We start from the raw sequence: 6000 nt of genomic DNA on the forward strand, positions 1-6000 counted from the left end.
TGAGGGTTGTCCTTCTTGAAGACAGGATTAACTTTAAAAAATACCCGTGGACAGAGAGAGGTGGAAAATATGACCAAGTGGTTTGGAGTTGAAGGGAGCAATTTGTTTAACGTGAGAGAAGCTGATATCATCAAAACACGAACTGTTTGTCATTGATGTCCAGGATTTCTTGCGGAGATGTTGGTTTTATACAAATTAAGAGACCAAGCAAAATATGATGTAGCTATCACACCTTTAACAAGGATTTAATTAATCATTGGATTAAGGAATCGATGCATAATCCATATTGACAGTTTTCAGTCTGAACAAGAACCATAGAATAAATCTAAGCAAGACCATGGACCGTGTAAGTAATTACACGGTCCATGGCAAGACACGCGATAAAAGCACGAGTGACCATGCGTGGAGCCGTAACCATGGTAACTAGTTTAAAATGAGCTGTCAAATATGCAAAGCATATTATCATTATTATTATTATTATTATCAGTAGTAGTAGTAGTAGTAGTAGTAGTAGTAGTAGTAGTAGTAGTAGTAGTAGTAGTAGTAGTAGTAGTATAGTTTGGTTCACCTCAAGTTTGGTAGTGCCACTTCGCCTTTGCGCTGCAAGCGTGTCAACAAACCGCCAATGTACGCGTGCGTGTACACTTAGGGTATTTAACTTAACGCGTGCGATTTGATACTGCGGCGAGCGAAATACGCATATCATACTGCAGTTACTGTCCGTTTTCCTATACACAATACACAGTGCTCTCACCATTGACGCGTGACCTCTACAAACAGTGTATGTTATAGGTATATGGGCATTGCCTAGTTAACATCACTGTGTGAAAAATAACCAGCCAATATTTAAACTATTCTCCAAACTTCTAGCAAATATATTTCTCTAACATGACCTAAAATTACAGCTAGGTTAGATGTTCAGAAGGGTCGCACTTTCGTAGAATATGAGTGAGGGCAAAGCACAGCTAGCTCATAGCTAGCCAACTCCCCGTGTTAATTGAATGGAGATTTGACCGAAAATATTGAGCTATATTGGTAACGGACCGCTCCGTTCTGAAGGATTCCACAAAAAAACGGTACAAGCTACATTTAAACTATTCTATGAAATTCTAGAAAATATAGTTTTGTAACATGTCCTAAATTTTTAGCTAAATTTAGGTGTTTGGAGAGGGTCGCACTTTTGTGTTTTAGGAAGGATATGTAAACGACAGATAACACCAAAATATGAAGAAATTATTTCCAAACCGTGTTAAGTCAACAATCATTATGTTGCTCATTTTCAAGAATGCTGGTTTACAAAAAGCAGGCCATTGTCTCATTTCGTGAACAAAGGTACACATACCATTGTTTCCTTTCGTTTCCTTTATAATCGGTTACCCAACTGAAGCTATAATACCAGCTTTATTGCGATATCGCACATGTAAAACAGACACTTGTGCACAACCAGAGAAGATCCGATTTAATCAGTTGAGCTGTTTCAATGAGTGTTATCTTGGTTTAATAGCTTTTAATGGGGTTTAAGTCCTGCAAAGGTCGAGATGAATTCTACTGTAGACATGACTGCATCATGTACGTCACTACCAAACTTGAAATGAACCAAATTATAGTAGTAGTAGTAGTAGTATCATTGGATTTGGCTTTCCCACCATTATGTTTCTCTTCAGACACTCAGCAAACATCTGACATTATCTAAGCAATTAAACTATTATCTGGGAGAGACCGAACTAAACAGCGCCAAACAGTGTCTTATGGTAGGTTTATTGCTTGCATGGTCAGTGATGGTGGCGCGCGAGCTGTAAAATAATGTTGATTATAATACAAATGAAGTTCTGTAAAACAGCTGTCGTTCCCGGGTGTCGTTCCTACAGGGTGTCTAAAAAAAAGAGGCCCCTCATTGCGCCCTCTTTTTCTCCTATTTCTGAAAGGTTGACCAAATATATTTTGGTATATAAAGAAACCTTTATTCGTTAGCTTTAATACACCGAAACAATTATTTCAATCGGCTCATAACTTGAAAAGGGCTGTTTAGTTTGTCTTTGGTTCTTTTGAAGTGAGTTTACTGTGTTGCTCTGCCCTCTACCTGGTTGCCTCCTTGACGAATACAGGCTTCAGCCCTAGTCATTATTGCATCAATTGCATTGGGTACCAACCTTGTGCGTCGGATACTTGCGACTATAGCAGTAATACGTTTGCAAAGATCTTGGATTTTGCCACAAATGAAGAAAGCAAGTGGTGTGAGGTCTGGTGATCTTGCAGGCCACTCCACAGCATGACCCATCCCAACCACTCTGTTTACTATCCGTGGACAGAGTGAAAAACGGGTACTTGTCTTCAAAAGGGCATATCTTCAAAAGTTGTGAGTCGATTGAAATAATTGTTTTGGTTTATTAAAGCTAACAATTAAAGGTTTTTTTACATACCAAAATATATTTCATCAATGTTTCAGAAATAGGCGAAAAAGAGGGCGCAATGAGGGGCCTCTTTCTTTTTGGGACACCCTGTATTAATTGTGCTATCTGCTCACAGATCGTCATTTCAACAATAACAATACCTAAAACATAGATAGTTACATTGGTATCTGATATATGTTTTGATCAAAAGGTCCAAATATACGGCTCGTATGTTGCGAGTGTAGTTGAACGTTTCTGTACTGTTTTCTAAGCCATTTTAGAGTATTTAAAAGGTGTCCCGCAAAATGTATGCCCGAAATTAGATGCCCTCTTTCTACTTGCCAAAAAATGCTTGCCCCCTATTTGACTTGTTAAAAAATTCTTACCACCCCACCCCAATTTTTATTCTCTCTCCCAGAGCTCATGATTATTGCACAGCCCCTCAGGTACTGGGAAAACATTATTTGTTTCACTCGCAGTATATACTGACAAAAATCAAATCCTATCAACTGTACAAAGCGTCCACACCGGGTATATAAACATCTCAAAAAAAGTAACTAGCCCCATTCATTATGCAGTTACTGTCCGTTTTTCCTATTCAGTGCACACACAGCGCTCCAATTGATGATTGACCTCTAGCTCACTCACTGTACTTTAGGTATAGGCAATGGACTAGTTAGTAAGCTGGTGGGAAAACCCTTCACCCAATAATAGCCATAGAAGCTCACATGTGACTTATAATGTTCATCCTTAACATACTACAATTTGAAGTAAGAAATGTAACGGGAAAGCTGTTGTCGAGCTGTTTTCCCGAAGAGAGTCTTCCAAAATTTCGTAACAGTCGAACGTGTAATTTCAATGGCAAATTGTGCTCAACAGCTGACTCGCGATAGCTCCAACTTCAAACGAGCACCATCGTGTGAACGGTTTAATCAATTTTCGCCATAGAAGCTGTAAATAAACTTCAATTCAATTCAATTCTGGTCATTTAAAAATGATTAAAATGCGATTTTGGGAAGATTGTTGTCGAGCCCTCCCTAATATGGAGTTCTGACTGCCCGTAGGGAGCTAAAATATGGAAAAAAACTTTTTCCAAACCGTGTTAAGTCCAAAATCACATGTTTCTCATTTACTTGTGTGATACGATCACAATAACTGTGACAAGTTTGACATGAGTTGTACCATCAACATTGCTGGATAACAATAAGCAGACCATTGTTCTTACTTTGGAAACAAAGGCCACGCTCAGTATTGTATACTGTGCGTTTGCTTTGTAATGGTGCATCCAACTGAAATTATAATACCTAAGTTCATCACAGCACATTGAAATATCGCACAGGTAAATCAGAAACATATGTTTATGGATTTAACCAGGGCTATGAGACACATCCCTGATTTAACATAGTTGAGCTTTTTTCAATGAGGTTTATCTTGGTTTAAGGATACGATACAAATTGTATCTGGCGTGAATTACACTACAGGTTTTTATTCCTAGGGCTCTTTGACTTCTTCAAATAATTTTTTTAATGATAGAATGAATCCCCTGGCCCTCTATAATTACGCACAAAAGATCGACCCCCCTTAATGGGGTTTAAGTCCTGCAAAGGTCGTGGTGAATTCTGCTGTAGACATGACTGCATAATGTAATAATTCAATTATTCAAAAAAGGGCTATTGTATTACAAATCTGTAAAATGCGTTGGAAACAGAATTTATTTCTGCGCCTTTAAGCCTCCTCTAGAACTTGGTCTGTTCCCTCGGATCGCGATGTCCAACAGTAGAGGCGCGTAGCGCCGACATCGAGGCGCGTAGCGCTGTTGCCCAGTCAGAACTCAGACTGCTTGTACATGGTATAGTCAGACCTCATAATTACTTGTGCTATTGGGCATTGGCAGAGGCTCTATACTAGAGCTAAGCCTCCTCTGGAAAAGTACAAACGTAATGTGGCTGTTGAAGAACTAGTGGATTCGGCTACTTACGGTGGCAATTTCTGACACGAAGATATCGGGATGATGGCGCTGTGCTGTATGAACAGAGATACCGAAGACGAGCCAGACGATAATACGCTAATTTATTGCCGGCTTGGTCCTGCTGTGGGGGTTTTATGCCAATGATACTGTACTTTCTGTACTCTGACGCGTCAATAACATGGACAGGAAACGTAAAATAGATTATTTATCTGATCATGATGCTTGCTGTCAGGGCTTGCTGTAAGCAATAGACAACCTCGAGGACGTTGACTTCAGCAATTTGAAAATAAGAATTGCCTATATTTAACAAAGGTAAATGCTAACTTACTAGCAACGGTTGAGTATTAAATGGTCATAATGTAATCTGTTCCTAGCATCGTGTTATAACTACTGTACACTTCGGAGTTGATTGATAGTTCTATGTATTAACCCTCGTCCTATTTAAGGCTAGCAACTATTTTAAACTGTTGCCATTTGGTAGTTCACAGCGTCTTGCAAATGGTAGTGAACTTTGGCTAAAATTGCATTGAACAATTCATAGCGAGTGTGTAGAAGAATTCAAATATCACAGATATACTTTTGTAGGTCCTGTGGTTCTTGAATTATGTTCTAAAGAGGGCTGAAACAGCAACAATTTACATAACTCATTAACAACGTACATAACTCATTAACAATAAATCAAGCAAGTTTTTCAAGTATATGATTTGTAGAATGAAATTTTGCAAAACTTCAAAGTGCTATTTTTCAATAATATATTGATTTAGATAATGAAAATCGAAATTGTTTGTACGTCATGTGGAGATTGTTTGTGCATCACTGGATGGAGGAGACCCATGGCTATACATTGGTACCATGTCCATGATAACATTTAATAACATGTATGCGGGAAAACACCTTCGTAGTTCCTGTTGCAAGAAGAAGGTTTAATATACCGACAGACGATTTTAGGTCTGCCGAAAATTGTCGGCCTTTCAATATGTTCAGTTTCCGTTTTCATGTTGTAACTTTCAATGTTTGTTTGGCAAGTCCCACTGTAATAGCAGATCAGTATATTTTGTCGGTCCAGCTTCTAGTCTTGGACCCAAGCTTCACGTGGCTCACGGTTTGTAATGAACGACAGAAACCGGCTGTGAATGAGACTAGTCACTCCAGACTGGAGTGATGATCGTCAATTTCGGAAAAAACAACACTCGACCATGGACTTTAATTGTCGGTTTGTCATTATATAAAACGATAAATCAAGTAAGTAACTTCCACTCTGAAAACTTAGAAACTTGTTTGGTTCCACTGACTATTTGTGATCGAAATATACACAACACCAATGACAGAAATCATCAAGAAAAAATCGAACCAAGGACTTGTTTTCACTCAAATTTGAGTCGCATCATCAACCGGAAGTGACGTGGCACGGACCGACAGAATATACTGATTCGTTTCTAATTGTTTGAGGAAAATGATAGATGTAATACAACTGAATACAGAAATAGAAATCAATACGTAACAGGACAAGGTATAATGAGATTGACAAATTTTTCTTTAAACGTAAACTTTTAATTTTAAACTTATTTGATGGTGAAAAGCATTGTGCAACATTATTTTAAAGAATACTGACCCAAAGTTACCATTAATCAAATTAACTCG

Source organism: Amphiura filiformis, chromosome 6 (genome assembly GCF_039555335.1).
Source record: "Amphiura filiformis chromosome 6, Afil_fr2py, whole genome shotgun sequence".
Taxonomy (NCBI): domain Eukaryota; kingdom Metazoa; phylum Echinodermata; class Ophiuroidea; order Amphilepidida; family Amphiuridae; genus Amphiura; species Amphiura filiformis.